Source organism: Siniperca chuatsi, linkage group LG3 (assembly GCF_020085105.1).
Source record: "Siniperca chuatsi isolate FFG_IHB_CAS linkage group LG3, ASM2008510v1, whole genome shotgun sequence".
NCBI classification, from domain to species: Eukaryota; Metazoa; Chordata; class Actinopteri; order Centrarchiformes; family Sinipercidae; genus Siniperca; species Siniperca chuatsi.
The window spans coordinates 24485730-24505636 of NC_058044.1; the positions used below are offsets into that span (position 1 = coordinate 24485730).

The 19907-nt window shown below is 38.0% G+C and overlaps 1 long non-coding RNA gene across 1 annotated transcript; it reads left to right on the forward strand.

Annotated features, from left to right (window-relative positions):
* The first annotated feature begins 1242 nt into the window (after window positions 1-1242).
* Window positions 1243-13840, forward strand: LOC122873994. Its single transcript, XR_006377551.1, has 3 exons — window positions 1243-1395; window positions 4236-4378; window positions 13635-13840. It is a non-coding gene; the product is annotated as an uncharacterized LOC122873994 (long non-coding RNA).
* The last annotated feature ends 6067 nt before the right edge of the window (window positions 13841-19907 follow it).

The following is a 19907-nucleotide window of genomic DNA, read 5'->3' on the forward strand; positions in this document are numbered from 1 at the left end:
CTCACAAATGGAAGACACGCAGACACTGTAGTCTTGGCTGTCCACTGAGGAATGTTTTTGAACAATGGACAGTAGCGCTGCAGTTATCCACCTGTACCAGGAGAGAGATATACTGGTACTTTGACTATAAAGACATGTTTAGACATGAGTTTGATGAGTGTAAAACTGACAAAAAACATAAAATTCAACAAAAAAACTTTGGAAACAGCATACAAAACTACCCCCACTCAAGGCCCATAAAGCTTTTGTCACTCCATAATACAACTCTTCCAGCTTGATTGTAAATTATTATTTTTGTATCCAAAATTAGACCTTTTTTCATTTAATGAAGATATCCACAAAAGTTAACACATAATTGACCAAGAGATCTTTGAACCAGATGACTACGACTACAATCTTTCTGTTCATTCAGACTTTTACCACTAGAGGTAGACAGAGACTCACACAATCAGTTAACACTCAGCATGGATCAGATGGGTGTGAATGTCTGTGTGTGAAAGTTTGAGGTGCACAGTGTGTCTGCACATTCTCAGGCGGGCTTGGTGGTTGGCTCTCAGGGTTAAAATAGCGCAGCATTTGATCCAGTCACATGTGGGTGCCCTTACTATTTGGGAATATTCAGATAAAGCAAGAGAGTCAGCTGAAAATACTTACAGTTGTTCTTTTAATGGCACACATAACAATCAGACAGACGTTAATCTGTTAAGGTCGTTGTTGCCAATGGAAGGGGGTCTGCTTGAGATATGCGAGTAGCCTACATCATCAGCACTATATATATATATATATATATATATATATATATATATATATATATAGCTAATCTTTGTTTATTAATTAGCAGTGCAGCCGTTCATGTATACATCTACTTATAGTGTTTAGGTATTTCTCTAGCAGTTAGCGCTGAAAGTTTGTCACCTGTCACACACTCTGTGCAGGCTCGATCTGTGTCAGTTAGTACAACCAAAAATATCAACAGGGTGTGATGTGATTTCTCTGGTTTAAAATACTTTGCATGTGACCAGCTGCTACTATAGAGCCTTGCTTAATTTCCACGAGTCCATCACCCTCTCATATATATTACAGTAGAAACATATATAGGGAACGTTATAGTGAAGACTACAGCCATCGTGTTTATGTGGACTTCTGAGTGGTTGATAGACAGTCTCATGGTCAGGTTTATCACAAATGGTCGAGTTTCTACAAACTCTACTGCAAGGAAGGCTAATAGAAAAATGCATTTCGTTGAAGAACTACATGCCCCATGATGCCTCGCTTTCAAGATGACCAAATGGAACACAGAGCAGACCAGCCGTTGTGACAGCTGAGCGTCAAGTTTGCTTCAGCAAACTTCACCGCCGGGCTACGACCTTGAATAGACACGAATGCAATAAACATGTAAGTTGAATCGGTTCCCTTTTCTTTATCTCCTACTGTCATTTCAGAGACAGTTCTGCTGTTCATCTGTCGCTTTTGGTGTTTGTTTCTTAAACTGTCCAAACTCGATGAGGGGAAATTTCCATAACGCCGCATAATAACGCTGCAGGGTGGGAGTCCTCCGGCAGCGGAAGTGTTGGTGCTGCAAGTTGTCCTGTTTTCTTCCTCTTTTCTATCTTCTAAACACTTGCCTTTTGACTAAGTTAATCATTACTTTAGTGACACTTTGGTCAGACGTGAATGAAGAAGTTGCTAATAATTAAAAATGTGCTGTTTAAGGTATATTTGTGTGATATCTTATGGCTCGACCTCTCCGGTATGGTTTTGCTTATTATGTTATCTATCATAATGATAGCTAGCTTTAATGCCTTGAAAGTGAAATTAAGAACCAATGGTCAACTCTCAGCCCTTGACATTAAGAGTTTTAATCATAGTTTTTGTTACTCTACAGCAAAATGTCAAACACAGTCGCTTTTTTTCCAGTAACCATTAGCCTGTTATAGTAAAAACATCACCTCTCATCTTCAACGCCTCCTCTGTCAAAACACTTGTGACTCCAGTACTTGGGTGCTTTGGTTTAAAGAAGTCATCCCCTCCTTGTTAATCCTGCAGGTAGTGAATTTGCAGTAACAGTAGTTTCTGTATACCTTTAGCTTTGCTGTAGAGTCAGACAGCAGAGACTCACAGAAGGTGCACCCTCTGTACACACATAAACTGGTGGGAAATGAATGGCACCTTTGTGTGTGTAAACCACACATTATTCACTCTGTATTCAACACAGTCTACTGAGATTTAAAGTAGGGAACTGGCATCACTTAGGCAGAATGGAAACACTGCTAACCCAAATACAAACTAAAATGAGGTTATGTATTATATACTGTGATGTATGAAGCACATGACTACCCTTCATGTAATACAGCCAAGGGGAAAGAGTAATTAATCTGTCTCAGTCTTTCTTTCTCCTTGGGCTCTCCTCTTTGTTTGTTTCTCTCGTAACCTGAAAGAACACTTTTAAAATAAATAACAATAAGTGCACTCAATTCATTTTGTGTTATTAATAAAACAGTACTGAACAGTATTTATCAAATACGGTGTCTGTAGGACAGAGTTTTGAAAACTGTCAAGTAGTGAGTTTGCATCGAAAGCTTGCCCAGATCCATATAGACAGTTTCTGATTTTAACTCGTATTTTTTTTTAGACTGTAATAAGGAAAGTTCTTGTTTGTCTGCTTGTGTTTAGACAAATGAATGAAACAAAGTTTTTTGTTGAAAAACATGTTAATATTCCTCAGTAAGGTATCAAAAAAAGTTTCATTATGGTATTGGCACTGAAACGCAGGTATCATATGGCCACTAGTATCGAAAAAGTTCAGCCGACATGCAGCCCTAGTTATTAATGAATAATAACAATCTCTGAAATTTAATGGACTATCAATTGTTAGAGGGAACAAAGTTAAAAAAAAAAACAGTTTGAGACATGAGCTCTCTCTCACTCTTTTCTTTCCTTCACAGTTTTTCTTTTTTTAAGGTTAATTTCTCCTGATCACCAAAAATGCAATGCAGCCCTGTCCTTTTTCTTAGGGATTGAAAAGCAAAACCATTTCAATAGCTGATTACTTTAAATGCTGTCCAAGTGCCACATTTTACATTAAAAAATAGTTTTCTGGTATTTTCAGTATGTAGAGGTGGTTCCTTTGGAAGAACAGATTCAGCTCAAAGGGTTCAGCATAGTTGAGGAATTTAAGCTCCTTACTTTTTGGACAACATCTTGTGTGAGGTAATTAAATATTTTAGCTATTTCCTGTGATATCATGACTGTATCAGGTTACATGTTGGATAACAGTGGAGGCGGCAGTCTTGGTGCTATTTTAGAACAAGCAGAGGGTAGATAAGAAACTACAATGCCCTTTTTTGGTAAACATCCTTAAACAAGATTCACCTAAAATCCAATGTAAACATGCAGAGCAGAATTAATTACAAATGTCTTTGTTCAGATTTTAAAGGTTGGAGAATTTCTCTACATCAGTATGATAGATTTGTTGCTTATAGCATATTTGTTTTGTGGTCATATCTTGTCAGTGTTCATGTTGTTTGTTATTATGACTGAACCAGTACAGTGGGATTTTTGTCCCCCCAGCTTTAAGTTAAGCCAGCTTTAACAAAAGCTGTGAGCTGCAAGTTACATTAGTTACTGTACACACCAGTTTTTTTTATCTCTCCTCCAGGATGTAGTCTAAACTTGCCATCAGGAAACTGTAAATCCCTTCCAAGTGTAAACATGCAAGATAAAGCAAGGTCCAAAAATAATATCAAGGTAGACACTCTGAGGAATCTTTATTGTTATAGTTACACAAAAGAAACATCCAAAAAACGCATCAAGAGGATAAAGCTTTCACAAGATTGATTTGTCAAATGGGGTCTTTGTAACAAATTAGTATAGGTCTCAGTTTTAGATAGTAATTAATCATTGATTACTGTCTGTAAATCAGTGACCAGTAGTGCCGGGAAACAGACTTGGCATTGTTGCTGTGGTGTAGATCTAATTTGAATATTACAGTAGAAACCAGAGCCTGGAGCTTTGCACTGTTTAGCTGATCCAAATGACGAGGGACATCCTGCTGTAGTACAATAACTTGGGTGCTCTTCTTTTGAGTTGCTTCTGTCTGTCCATTAGTTTTTCAGGCACACGACATGATAAACCAGCACGCCTTTTCTCTGTACGTCCCTCCTCCTCCTCTCTCATTCCCCCTTCAGCCCCACCTCCACCCCTCCTCACTGTTGCTTTCTCTCTCTTCCTGACAGGACACGCTCAGGACAGGACAGAAGCCGGCCGGTATAGCAACACTTGCAGCAGAGAGCATTTCATTGGATGGACACACACTAAAGGAGACAGTACCCTATATACGCAGAACATCACATGCTAAGATAACTATTGCAGCAACACAGTAAGTCTGTTTCAGTTTTTTAATTAATTCTCTGGCTTACTGGCTTGTCCAGTGTTATTAGCATTTAGCATGCTGTCTCTGTGTCTGTTGCTGTACTCAGTCTTTGTTGATTAGCCTTGATCAAGCACAGAAGCGTTTACCTGTTTGTTTTTCTACCCTCCTGGTACTTGTCATGTCAACATGACTGAACTAAATAAAAGGATTTTGTCTGCCTAATTGGGCTGTTTTGTGTGCAAAACAGTGATGTATATACTCGATGGATGGATTTATTGCCCTATGCTATTTAAGTCTGTTGATCATTTTGTCTTAGTTGAATTAGTCATGGTGATTTTTAAATTTTGCTTTAGGCTTGTCTCTTTGTACTTTTGGACCAACCCTGCTGATTAGTTGTCCCGAGGCAATTTAATTTTCTGTTCTGACTGTTGTATTCATCTCTGAACTGTCAGATGTCACAAAGTGAGGGAGGCCTCCCTTTTTATTTTCTGTTTGTTGTTGTTTAATGTTCAGCTGTTTCTGATCACAACACATAAGAATGCCTAATTCGAGCATTTGTATGATGGGACTTATAACATAACACATAACATGACTTAAGAGTTTGTACCCTGAAATATTTTTTTTAATCTTTTCTGTTTTTTAATTTAATCAATTATCAGAGGCTAATAGGTAAAGAATAGAGAAACAAATCTAGAAACAGATGTGGTGTAAAATGTGTACAGCGTAAATACATATTTTTTCCCATGAAGTAAGCATGAGTAAATCATCTTGTGCTCCTTAAAGAACTTTTAAAGTTGAGAATGGCCCCAAAGTGTGTGGAGAAATGCTTTCTGTCATTTCAGAGTGTCTCAAGGACACTTAGTGGTGTACAGTAACCTGCATCAAAGTGAATGCAATACAGCTGAGCAACAGTCTAATCTGGTGTAAACGTTAGGTAGTTAATATGTTATGTGTGGTTTGGCCTCCATTGTTTATTTGTTTTTGTTTTTTTAGATTTCAGATACATATTCAGCTCTGGGTTGTGGTCTCTTAAGTAAAAGTGCTTAAATTCAGGGAACTTTGCAGCTGAGGTCGAATAAAAAGTTTTCTTAAAAATGAAAAAGACAACTTGATGTGTTTAAACGAGATGTATTTTATAATACAAAAAAAACTGATTGAGCTTCAACCAGGGCTCCAGATTGCCCCCATCTGAAATAATCTCTTGTTTTAGCACTCTTTAAAGTGTGAATCCTGCTTGTCGTCTCACTGGGAGCACATACAGGCTTTCGATAGTACTGATGGGAATTTGCAGCATGGAATAATTATTTCAACCTTGCCTCTTGATCTGTCAGTCACATTTCTGTTTTAAAGGTCATGGCAGTCTCAGCAGGCTGGCTCTCTGTTGTACATTAGCCTAATCTTTCACTTAGCATTAGACAAGTTGTTATTCCTGCCCAAAGCTCAAGATCTACAGGGTGATTAAGTTGGAATATGGGTCTGACGTTTTGAATCAAAGTTGTGCATGTCCCTTACAGCTCCTGCAGCAGATTTGAAGGGCCGCATGTTGAGTGAATAGAGCAGATTGCCCTTTAGAGAGTGAGTAATTGGTATTTGGGTTTTTGTGACCACTTTCTTTTCATGTGGAGTTGCTGTCCACATATAGCTCTCCCAGTTGTCAGGGTGACATTCTTGCTCATGTTAAGGCCCTCTGTATACCGGCCTGTTGTTTGTTTCCCATGCTCTTTTCCTCCTGTTTGTCTATTTTATCTCTATGTCTAATGCTGTCTAGCTGTTAGGCTCTCTTTCTCATTTGTTCTCGTCCCCCTCATCTGAACACCATATTCTTTCCTAGTACTGAAATTAGTCAGTTAATCACATAAAAATGTAATAATTGACTAATTGTCACTTATCACACATTCACTGGTTCCAGCTTCTCTAGTGTGAGGCTTTGTTGCTTTTCATATTATTGTAAACTGAACATCTTTGAGTTTTGCACTGTTTGTTGGTTAAATACAAGCAATTTGAAGACGTCACCTTGGGCTCTGAGAAATTGTTTTGGGAATTTTTCAATGTTTTCTATGATTCTGTAGACTAGATGATTATTCGATTGTTTCAATAACATGATTGACAGGTTGACCAGTATTTATCTTTAGTTATCATTATCATCATTAGTTGCAGCTCTACCCTTTCCTCCCATTCTCCGGGGTTTCATCTAAGCCACCTCGTCTATATCAGTCCATTTCTCAAGCCTTTCCAGCTCTCTTTAATGTGGCGAACTTCAATACTTGTTTTGCATCAGTCATCATATCCTGTCTTTTGTCATGATGTCCGCTTTGTGTTTGCATTGTGCTGACCTGAGCCTGATATTTAAAAAAAGATGTTGTATTATATAACAGATATCAGGACAGATATCATTTTACAACATATCTTTGTTGTATGAAAGTGATCCATGGCCATGTGGCGAGATGACACAAGGCTGTACTGCTGCGTATTAGAGCTTAAAATCCTTTCTTTCTCAGATGTTTCCTCAGTCAGCTTTATGGTTGATATCACGGAATGACTAATAGACTTGTCCTTTTATGGAAACTTGGCAAAGAACGTATGGGTAGTTAATGGTTAATCAAACAATTCTCCTAATTCAACGCTATGATTGAGTCCGGTGCTTCAGAACAACTGCCATTTTCAATAATGAGTGCATGATGTCATCAGTGGGATTATAACTGCTGGTCTGACTGAACACCGGTGTCACCGCAGGACAGATGTTTATTTGGCTGTGTGTAGCTGGTTAGTGATGACATGGACAATGAAGTTGTGGTTCATAGTTCTGTAACCCAACCGATACAGGATTTTTAAATTCCCATATTAAAATTTGAGAGTTTTGTTTACACAGTCCATAACATAGATAAACATTTTTGATAAGGTTCCCCTGAATGTATTCCTTGAATCTGTGCTCTGGTTATGGCTAAATCTAACTGGATTTAATAATAGCAATCTAAAGGTTTTAAAGGGTTTCAGAGTTGGGTGATTTATTACACTGTATGCAACATTATTTTTCTCAGACAGATTTGTGTTTATATGGTTATTTGGTTGTATAATGTGTGTGATTTTATTTACATCTAAATTTTGCAGGCCAGTAATAAATGTGAAGATATACAGAGCTATTAACTCAGTATATTTTTCTCTATTTTTCTCTTTTCACTAATAATTTATTCTTACATTTTTGCCTGCCTTGGTTGGATTAAGATTGAATAAAGGATCAATGTGATTGTTCAGTCCTGTGTGAATGTCACAGATATTGTGACCTGAGCAGCAGAATATCGCATTAGTTGGCAACACGGATAGACATGCATTACTTGTTAAACATCATATTGCAGTTTGATTGGTCCATAAATGTCTTGTGATGCAGAGTGTGTGGGTGCAAGCAGGTTGCAGGTTGTTTGTGGACCTAATGGTGTGCTCAGATCGTGAAATGATGCATGCCCGCTTATCTCTGGACTATAACATACTCTAGACGCTCTGTTGGGTCATCTCCTTTTAGCTGATTAGGTTCAAATATTTAATCCAGTCTGATGAAGTCAGATGATGTTGTTAAATTCAGTGGAATTAGAGATTTTGAAGAACTTAAAGTTTGATGATTTTCTGTTGTGCTAGCTTTGATATGTCACACAGTATTGTAAGATGGTTACATCATTTACATGATCATTATATCATGATATAGTATTACATGACATATTTTCCAAAAGTTGTTTATGTTCAACAGTGCAGAAGAACAGAATATCTCAAAGCATTTCTGTAATGCACAGCCTCTTAGCCCGGCCTGTAAAACTCTCTAATGACATTCAGTCATTAAATGGCTGCAATTATCCAGACCATGTTAGCATTATTCTGCAGTGTCCTGAAGGTTATGTTTTGTGATGCATGCTGGAGTTAAGTGAGTTTATTTGCACCTCAAGGGATTTAAAGCACTTTAAGCTATGGCCCTAGTTGCTGTTATTGTTAATCTTACAGATGTTCTTGTAGATTTTTAAGAAGTAAACAAATTCAAAGGCAGTCTCATTTTCTATCAAATATTGTGTCACTCTCCTCTTATATTGATAACCTTGGAGAACGGATGTACTGTAGACTGCCCTGTAAGTTATGAAAGCAAGGATTTACTGCATGCTCTTTTAGGTTGAGTTGAGACAAAACAGAGAATGTGTTTTTACGTTTCTTTTCATTCCATTTAATCCACCTCTTATTATTTTGCATCACACGGAAGCTCTCCTATCATAATTTGGTACAAGGACTTGTGAAAGCATATGAACAAGTTAAAAACCAAGGGCACGCTGACTGCCAGATATTCATTTAATTAATGAAAAGTTCATTAAAATTGGCTGCTTTTAAACTAATTGGTTTCAGCTTTTTGGACCAAAGCTACAGTAAGTTGTCGGTGTGCCAAATTATATGACATGTATTTGTTAACTTTAAGAAGCATTTGCTTAACGGATCTTAGAGTTAACTGACCTGAATTCCTCTACATGTCATTTTAAGTTTTAAGATATGCTGTTGTACTTCATATTTTTCTAATTTCTATATGTTTAAAATGACCAAAACTGCTACAACATCCCAATCACAGTAGATAATTTGGTGCTTTGCTGCATAAATGAACTACTGACAGTTTTTCAGTTTTCTGAGCAGTGATAAGTTCAGAGTTGTAGATCCCTTTGGCTAGTTACAGAAGAGGTCAAAAGAAAAGAGCCTTTTGACTAGTTGCTAGTGACTAAGTTCCCATGTCTCAAATGCACCCCTCCTTCATCCCCTTTAGTGCATCCTCTCTCCCTCCCCCTCCTCCCTCCTCCCTCCTCCCTCCTTCTCTCTTTCACTCCTGTGTGCCTCTGCTCACGTACACACCCTCCTGGAAGGGCATTGTTTGCTCAGAGTACCAACGCAGAGCTTTTGAAACCCTTTTTACCTCTGTTGTGTTCAGCTCAAGTCCAGTCCAGGCTCCAAGGTCAAAGGCAGACGTGACTTCAAGCCAGTAGCATGAAACACCAGCCTTTCTTACTGTAGTTCATTCAGTAGTAGTGATTCATTTTGTTATTATTTTATTAGATTAATGTCACATTGATTCTGGCTACAATGCACTTTCAAAAACCCCTGATGGCATTTTAAGTCTGTTTTGGCCAGTAATTCTGATCACAGAAGTTGGTGCTCTAATCTTCTCTGCAGCTCTATTATATTCTGTATGAATGACAGTTTGTTTGTTTTTTCTCTGGCATCCTGCCTAGTACAGTAAAAAGATGAGAATACAAATGAGGCAGAGATGGCTAATAACCATGTCTCCTAGTGTCACCCTTAAGTAGCCGACAGGGTCTCGCTTGGCTGTATGATTAACAAACCAACAGTGTGTTTCACTCATTGCTAAATTGGAACTGACAGAGTGTTAATGTGAAAAGCTTCAACATGCCTGTTTTTTTTTCTCTCCATGAGTAGCTCATAGCTTTTGTTTTGTGTGCCTGTGAAATTAAGGTATTTTTATACCCACAAAATTAATCTATGTGAAGTGAATTTCATTCTGTTGTGGGCAAGTGTAAGTGAGAACCTTTACCCTCCTCACAACACACATAGATTACTGCCAGAAATGGTCTGTCTGATGGGGGTGAATATAAAAGCTGAAGTGTATGCAGGTGGTGTGACTCCTCTGACAGGTTTAAGAGAGAGAGGACTGATGGGGAAGTGTTGGCCACAAACCAACACACTCAGCTGATTGGATGGATTGTGCAGTGGAGAGCAGAGGAGACCAACGAGGATAAAGGGAAATAATGGGCTTCTGGTGATGATAGTGATACTGGTGCTGGGGGGTTCATTCATGTGTAATCAAGTGGGTGTATTATGATGTGTTCTCAGCTGTGTATGTGCACTATTCTTACCGCGATAGGCTAGTAGCTGTTGCTTTAATTGGGCCTAAACCTTTGCCCTCTGGCCAGCATGTTTTATTGACTGCAATAACTGGGTCAAGGTATCAAGTGTCCTTTTGTTACCAGCCTGGGTAAAGCATGAAGCCTTTACGTGACTTGAATTTATGAGAAGAGCATTATTGTAACAATAATACACGGCTTTTTGAACCGTGTGAGAATATTTTTATTATCTATATAAAAAATCTGCAAGATTCAGAACATGTTATAAGCGTCAAACTACGTATAAGACGTAGTTTGATGATGTCATGAAGTAGCATGGGATCATGGGAGTTGTTGTCTTCATTGTTAAACAACCACCATTGCAGATAAAAATCTGTCTGACGTGACTCAGACAGAAATCATGTTTTATTCACGTTACGTTTAGTCATGTTCGCCGTAGTGTGGTCACGATACCAAAATTATGACTTTGATACGATACCTGCCTAAATATCTTGATACCGACACTGAAATGATACCATGTCAAATAAATAAAACATCAGGAAAAGTAATGGTAGGCCCTGCACACCACAGTAGTGCACTAAAGTAGACTGAACACAAATGACTCAATACACCTCCTTGGCGGAGGTTTTAGCAGCTTGCAAGTTTTGGTAAAGTTAACGCTACCAGTGGACCTTAATCACCCCATGTTTTTGTTGGTTGGTAATTGTTGCGTTTGCATATAGAGATGTTTATAACATGGTAAGTTAGTTAAAAAGCTAAAGCCAAATTAAACCTCTTTCCCTTAATTGCCTCGTTAAACTCCGTTGGTGAAAAAAGTTTGCTTGCCACAAAATAAATCACACTCGTTTGACTTATATTTGAGGGAATGTAATTATGTTATCTATCATTCGCTAACTTGTCGCTCTTTGAATTCCTTGAACAGGTCGGCATGTCTGTTGGCAAGATGCTTTGCCAAGCTGTACGTGTTGGCTCCCTTGGTCTGCGTGAGTTTAAAACATCTTTTACAGACGGGCTTTGTGGTGTCCGTGGGCTTGCCCTGACTGTCGGCTATGTATCGAAATAATGCCATATTTAACACTCATTCTTAAAGTACCAGTTCTTATAAAATGGGGTATAGTACCGTTTTTAACCGCAGGGTATCACGATACCTTTCTAGTATCGGTATACTGTGCAACACAGGTTCGCAGACTTCCTTCCTCACTCTCTGACGTATACCGTGTTTCCCCCGGAAGTTATAGCAACTAGAGGGGGTAAAGGGGATATGACATTTTAATGCGGAAATGTTACATATTTAATACTTACTATTATTATTATTTTAATTATTATTACCTTTAAATGATTATGTTCACTTCCGTACACACAACATTATGTGTTTATGCTTGTTGTGTATTGTTATTGTGTCATTGTATATTACCACATTTATGGTTGCCTTTATAGTGTGAAAATATGGAGGTATAATATAGATATTATATAAAATTGTATTAAATACGTTTGTAGGTTACTTTTATCTTCAAAGACAAAACTACATACATTATACACTCAGTTGTCAGTTTATTAGGTACACCTAGCTAAATCTAATGCAGTGACCTTCATGAATGTGTAGGGGATAAATTGTGACTTAACAGCTCAAAGGTTTATAATATTGTAACAGTTAATCAAAAAGTACTAACAGCTTATTGTGTTAGAGTACAATTTTACTGAGTTCTGTAAGCAAGCAAAGTGCTGTCATGTGAAAGTAAGTGTGATTGCTCTGAGAAGTCGTGGAACAGATTATAATTGTTTCACCCTGAGCTGGATAGATAGCAAAGCCTATGTGTGTGTGTATGCATCAACTGGCGAGATTGTGTCCAAATTATATGAAGGTCAAGTTGGTGTGTGAGATGTTTTTCACTTATTATAAGAAAGATGGGAAGGGACAACTGAAAGACTGCACATTCTGTTGTGAGATTTTCATGTCTTTCTGTCTTGTGTACACAATAAAAGAAACTTGCATTCACAGATACGTTGGTAGACGTTTATTAAGAACCTAAGAATTTCTCTAGAACAAAGGTTATAATATTCAGTTTTTGTTGAGGCTGTTTTAGAGAGTTGTTGATGCAACTGTATGTTTCTGTTATTTAGCCTACCCTCATTAATATAAATAGGGTGCATTAAAGTGCATTAGTTTTAGCTAGGTGTACCTAATAAACTGGCAAGTGAGTGTGTGTTCAAATGCAAAGACTGTAAATCTTACATATATACATATTCAAATTCTTCTTTTCCATATGTGTATATTATTGGGCAATATTTAAAATGGGTGGCATAAATGGTACAATACTGAATCAGTCACAGATCAGTTCAGTGCAGACATTTTGCTTTATACTATATGGAATAAGACACACTCTACACCTAGCTGTAGCTACTGGTGTTAACGGTTCTGTGTGTAATTCATATAGCATGTACTGCCGTGCTGTGTATGTTTTTAGTACACAAGGTTACAGTTATGCTGAGGAACCTGATCCGTGTGTTGCTTCAGCCTGTGGTAACTCTATCGTTGTGACCCTAATACACAGACAGAAGGCCAGGCCCGGCTTTGCTTATAGTGAAAGGCTCTTTGATCAAACAAAAGGTTTGATGTTGGGAGAGTTCACATCTTTTGAAAAATAAATGAATCTCAATTACTTACATGATTAGATGTATTAGAAACTGTAGCCTAGGTAACAAGTGTTATTCAGTGCTGTTCAGTATATTTATTTTGCCCGTGTTGGTTGGTTGTGAAATTAATTACCTTAAAATTTATGAGGAGTATATTTAAAAAAAAAAAAAAATAAAAATATATATATATATATATATATATATATATATATATATATATATATATATATATATATATATATATATATATATATATATTATATTTTTTTTTTTTATATATAAAGCTATGCAATGAACATATAGGGTGTCATTGGAGTTGCTGTTTTTTATAATAATGATATGACACTTTCTTCACTAGTTTTATTACAGATATACAATATGTTAGAGTAAGGCTGCACAAATAATTGAAAAAAGATTAGAAAAGTATCACTCGCCTCAGTTTCCAAATAAGATGAGGCTGCAGTTACTGGTAAAACAAAAACTTTCATTATATTCCCACAGAGTAAATGTTAAGCAATGTCTGAGTTTTTCATTAGATATTTGCTGAAAATCTGATGACTGAAAACAAACTGTTGTCACACCATATTGTAGTCTAGGCATACAGTACTGTAAATGACACAATTGCAATATTCAGCAAAAGAACTTCTATCAGTATTGTGTAGCCCTATATTAAAGCTATAATTCCTGTACCATTCTAATGTTTCTACTCTCTTTTCTTCCCTCTCTTCCTCTTTGTATTTTACTTTCTCTAGTCATTACCTTCTCAGCCAATCAGAGCCTGATGCCCTGGAAGCCTGCGTTGTCTCCCTGAGCCACCAGGGGGCTTCAGTCCCACAGAGGGACACCCAGCTCTGAGTTTGCCTTCACCCTGAACCCTCCAGCCCCAGTCAAGCTGTCCCACCCTGCCCCCTCTCACTCCTCTTCTTCTCCTCCTGCTCCTCTTTCTTCTCCCTCCTGGCCCCCACAGGCCTACCTGGACTCCCAGTCAGCCTTCTCCCTCCATGAGGGGCAGGGGGAGGCGCCGGGGGCCCTGGATGTGGCCCCGCAGCCTCTTCATCTTGCTTCACCTGGGAACCTCAGGGACCTGGAACAACAGCCCCGCCACGATGTGTCAACTTTAACAGGTAAGTCACAAAGGAGGCATAAATCCATCTTTTAAAAGATAATTATAAATAATGAGTGCCTTGTCTATGACATGCAAATGAAAACTTCACTTACTCATCAATCTGCAAATTACTTATATGTTATAATACCAAGCACCAAAGGTTAATTCAGTGTACACTTATGAGTAAGAGAACAATGTAGGTTCATAGATTTATCAGTAGAGGGCAGTGTGCCATTGCAGGTGAGATGTCAGCCTAGTTGTGGTTGTTAAAGTGCTGCTATCTCATTTTGTGTTTTTTTCTCTCCTCATACATAAACCCATACACCCATGAATCTTTATACAAATGCACACATGTTCAAACAAACACTCCACACACTCAGACCTTTGTTCAGACCTGCCAGAGCTGGAGATAGTGAGCCTCCTGTCAGAGGGTCAGCCCAACTACACTCTTCGAGCAGACAGTGTGTTTGGATACGACAATGACGACTGGCTGCACACCCCTCTGCTGCCACCTGAAGTCGCTCTGGGACTCACACATGAGCAGATTGAAGAGACGCTTAAGTACTTCTGTGAGTACTGTATTATTGGTTTATTTACACATTACATACAGTATAGTATGTAGTGATGAAATTACCTGTGTCAGGTATGTGAGCGTTATTGAAATTAAGCTCCATTTCATGTTCCCCAAATTTCCCCTGATTTCAGGGCATTTGCTTGCAGTGTTTTCATACATACATTGGTTTCTTTTGCTTTTTTGCTGCCTTCATACTGGGCTTCATGTTCCAAGCACTGAATGAGAAAAATAGGGATCTTTGCTAATAGTGATTTGAAGAACTGTTCTTGATGGTGTCAAAGCTTTAAAGGTGTTTCCTTAACTATGTAAACTCCTTCTCTTCGCCTATTGTACATCTCTTTGTTTGTGATTTCTATAAATTTAAAAAGGGAAATGAATCAAGGGATGTCATTCATCTCATTAGTGAATGTATCCCTGATATATCATGTGCATTCACTTGTTCACTTCATGTTGTTGTTATTTTTTTACCCTATTTCACCCAAGGCTTCATTGTGATGTAGACCAGCTCCTCTGGAGAATTAATTATAATAACATGACTTTATTTTGTTATCATCATCATCACAGTGCATAAATAACTGCAGAATAGGTTGTTGTGGCTATGGGCTTCTGCTTACTGTATATGCCGAACTATTCCTTTAAATGGTTGCACCTCCAAGTGCAGATTGGGTTATTGAAATACATTCACAAGTAGAAAAAATACAGTACACATGAAACCTTTGTAAACACTATATTTTCTACCTACAATTACCTGTTGAGATGTTTTTTAGGGTTTGCCACATTATATCATAAGATGTGTTTTAGGATTCTTGTGAGAAGGCATTTTACTAGACTGACCCTGAGAAGCAGTCACTGATAGATTAGTCGATTAATCGATTAGTCAATCAACAGATAAATAATCTGCAGCTATTTTGATAATCGAATAATCATTTAAGTAATTTATCCAGCAAAAAAGCTAAACCTTCTTTTGTTCCAGCTTCTCAATTTCACAGATTTGCTGTTTTTCTTTATCTTATTCTACAGTAAACTGTTTTGTATTTGTTTAGGGAAAACAAGCAAGTTGATGATGACACGTTAGGTGTTAGGAAATTGTGGTGGGTATTTTTCAATATTTTCTGACATTTTTATAGACTAAATAATTGATCGATTTAATCAAGAAATTAATTGGTGGGTTAATTGATAGTGAAAATAGTTGATCAGTAGGATAATATTGCCTTTTCCTTTTATTCTCGTATTTTGCACAGAAATGAAAATGAACTTAAGTGTGTATGTTTTTGTAATGACCTGCGTGTGTGAAACCTAATCTCCCCTCCTCTCTCCTCTACACACTCAGCCCCATTTGAGTCACAGATGTCAAATGTCACCAAGCCAATTAACCTGCCGTCACTTGGCTTCCTAAGCAGTTTCCACTGGATGGCTGCAGACGGCATATCCCAGTGGCCACATTGTTGGCAAGTCAGTTGCCACACCAACCCAGAAAGGGTTTATAATTAGATGCATAGGTTGTCTAGACTTGTGGGGTGATGGGAGGTTGTGTGCATCCACACCTAGGCCTGTCATGATAACTACTTTTGTTGGACGATAATGTTGTCCCAGAAAAAATTGCAATAAACGATATCATTGTCATTTTAAGCCCATTTTTGCCACGATATTATATTATAACGATAATATAATAGCATAATAATGCAAGTACACCCTTTGAAAGAGCAATTAACTTTTAAGCTGCCTGAGCCCCGCCCATGGTGAGCAGACGACGAGAGGACAGAAGCAGAGCGACCAGAAATGACAGCCAAACGTGTCTCAGACTCAGCCTAGACTTTTTTCTGTTACATTCGGCTTAGGCGCTTGTGCCCAAGTCTTATAATGTAGGGAAAACCCTGCTGTTTATTCTGGCATCATGTTTGTTAAAATGTTGGTGACAACGGGCAATATTGTGCGATATATGGACATAACCTCAATAATTTTTGCTGACCTCGATAAGTCGATAAAGTAATTATCGTGACAGGCCTTTCCACACCTTAATTAAAGAGTTTCCCCTTGGGGGTCAATAAAGTATTTCTGATTCTGATTCTGATTAATTTCTATAAGGCTTGATTTTGTAGTTTTTGTGTATGAGTGATCATTTTTCATCATTTTAGTGACCTCCTCCCTGAAACACTGTGATCTGCTCTGAGATTTAAAATGGAGGGTTGATCAGCGAGTCTTAGAGGTTCTGCTCTGTAGTCATTTGAAGTGTATTAAATGTTTAAAATCACCTTTTAAAGACCCTTTTTAGTAATGGATTATATATAGAGAGCTTCACTTCACAACAGTTTGACATTCATGATGCAAAGCCAGTAAATCAGTGGTTCGGTTAGCGACAAGTAACATTTAACACACAGTGTGAATGTGCAAATATCTGCTATATTTACTTTGTAATGATATCTGAAAAGGTTAAGAAACTTTGCTCTGTGGTACTACTTTGGAGTGGCCTAGTCAAAGTCCTGACCTAAATCCTATTGAGATGCTATGGCAGGACCTTAAAAAGGCAGTTCATGCTCGAAAACCCTCCAATGTGGCTGAATTACAACAATTCTGCAAAGATGAGTGGGCCAAAATTCCTCCACAGCGCTGTAAAAGACTCATTGCAAGTTATCGCAAAGGCTTGATTGCAGTTGTTGCTGTTAAGGGTGGCCCAACCAGTTATTAGGTTTAGGGGGCAATCACTTTTCCACACAGGGCCATGTAGGTTTGGATTTTGTTTTCCCTTAATAATAACAACCTTCATTTAAAAACTGCATTTTGTGTTTACTTGTGTTCTCTTTGACTAATATTTAAATTTGTTTGATGATCTGAAACATTTAAGTGTGACAAACATGCAAAAAAATAAGAAATAAGGAAGGGGGCAAACACTTTTGCACACAACTCTGAATGCTTTGTAACAGAAACTTGTGCTTGCCCATGTTAATCTCCCTCATAATCTACAGTACATTGTGTTTCAGTTCATTGTACTGTATTTCCCCTACTGTATTTACAGTTGAAGTATATAATAAGAGCGACAATGCAGGTGTATCAAATAATACAGAATAACTTACTTTTACCAGTTTGTCAGGAAAGATCTGCTGATCTGAACTTTATTCCAAGATGTCCCTTACTCCTGATGACCTTGCATTATAGTGATAGGATTTCATGAGATTGTATGGCTGCGTCCCCATAATGCTAGATAGGCTGTACCCAGCTGATGCCAAGCCACATGTTTCTATCAGGACCAGGACAGACTAACCTGGTCCATGCAGATTGTGCCATGCTGCAGTGTTTGACTCTTTTGGCAGGTGGCATATGGTGTTGTTTGTTGTTCATGTTCTTTAGTCTGGTTGACTCACTGCTTCCTTCTCTGTTCCATCTGTTTGTGTTTTAATTCCAGTCTTGCAAAGTGCGTTTGCATGTGTCCTGTTATTTATTTATTTATTTAACACTTTTTCCGGTCCTTTCTATGATTGAAATAAATACTCATCAGTGTTATATAGCAATCGCTACATATTTTAGTACCATGCACAATCTGTGGCACACCACCCAAATGATTGCTAAAGCTGCGATAATCAGTATTTTTATATTAACAATACATCAAATGACTATGTCTCATAGTGATGAACCCACCCCTAACTCGGGAGTCCCCTCAGCTCTCTTGAGTGTTTTAATGCTTTTGGTTTTACAGCCCACAACGTCTCATCGCTCTCTTCAGCCTTATTTCCAGTCACAGCAAGCAGCTGTTTTCAGTGAAAAAGCTCTTGACAAACCCACTGTATGCTACCTGTTCAGCACCAGAATGTTTTTTTAATGCTTGGCTGTTACTATTTGTCTTCACAACTTCTCAGTTTCAGTAGTTGCACACAAGCATATTTGTTCATTGAAAAGATTGACTGGAAAAATAATTAATTGTGTTATTTTGTTATTTATTTCTATAAATAATTGGTAAAAAAGCATAAATATTTTGTCTCTGTGAAACACAGTTTTAAAGCCTTATGTGATTGTAGTTGGGAACTGAATAAACCACAAATCACATTCCATTGAATAACACAACCAGTGCTCCGAGGAAGCGTTTAAGGACATTTTTAAGCCACACCTAAAATAACAAAACAAAATATCAACAACAAGGAGTACATCAAATCAGCAAGTTTTGCTCTCGTAGTAGGGAGTTGGCGGACTACATGTAGAGCATGTCTAATCTTGGTTGATGGTTTATATATTAGGTCATAAAAACAAGCAAGACGGTGTAGTCCCTCATTCGTCCAGGAGTGTTCTATCGTAGAAAGGGTTTCAGTCGTAGTCATCTGGACACTGTTTTCAGAATCAAGACGTTTCGGCTCCCATCCGGAAGTCATTCTCAATTGTTTCATGATGGCCCAGTAATCAGTAATCAGGAAACCAGAAAACAATAGGCCTGATTACTGATTACTGGGCCATCATGAAACAATTAGGTCAGTTTCAGGTGAAACTAGCTAATCAACAGATACTCAGGTATATTCCTTCTTGAGGGCAGGGCTTATGTAACACAGACTAGCTTAAATTTCTAGTTCCCATCCCATTTCTTCACAATTGAGAATGACTTCCGGATGGGAGTCGAAACGTCTTGATTCTGAAAACAGTGTCCAGATGACTACGACTGAAACCCTTTCTACGATAAAAACAAGCACTACGTGATTGTTGTGCAGGGCTGTATTTCTGTGGACGCTGTGTGCCAAACCAGTGTGACAAATTACCTTTCAGGGTGTTTCCTCAGAGAAACATTGACCAGTGATATCAGCTCTCAGTTTGCAGGGACTTGAACTGCTGATATGGTGCTTATTATATCCTCACATTGAGTTACAGTAGCGGGTTGAGTTGATTTCATCAAGATTTTATTCAAACTGTACTTTATTGCCTGTGTTTTGAAACAAACTGCCCCTCATGAATGTGTTAATAGTTAGTTATTATAGTTAATTTAAGGTTCATATCAATCATCCAGGTGATATGATGTCTGGAGTGTTGATTTTATTATTGGCAGGTGACTCACAGACGTAGCCCTTGTCACGTCTTTGCTTGTTATGTTGGGCAAAGTACTTGAGACATTACTTCCTTTATAACCTATTCCTTGCAGTATTTTTAGTTATGTTGTTATGGTACTGGCCTGTTAACTTCAACTGGTTGTACCATTCCTGGAGAGGGTGATAAGATTTCCACTTAAACCTGATATGTTTCATTGAGATGTGCTGCCCTCAAAGATTTTATTTTGCAGGAACTAACAAATGCTTGCAAAGTGCAGGAAGAAATGGGATATAGCAGATGGCAAAAGTTCTGTCTCCACTGTCTCTTGCGTGCAGCATTTGACCT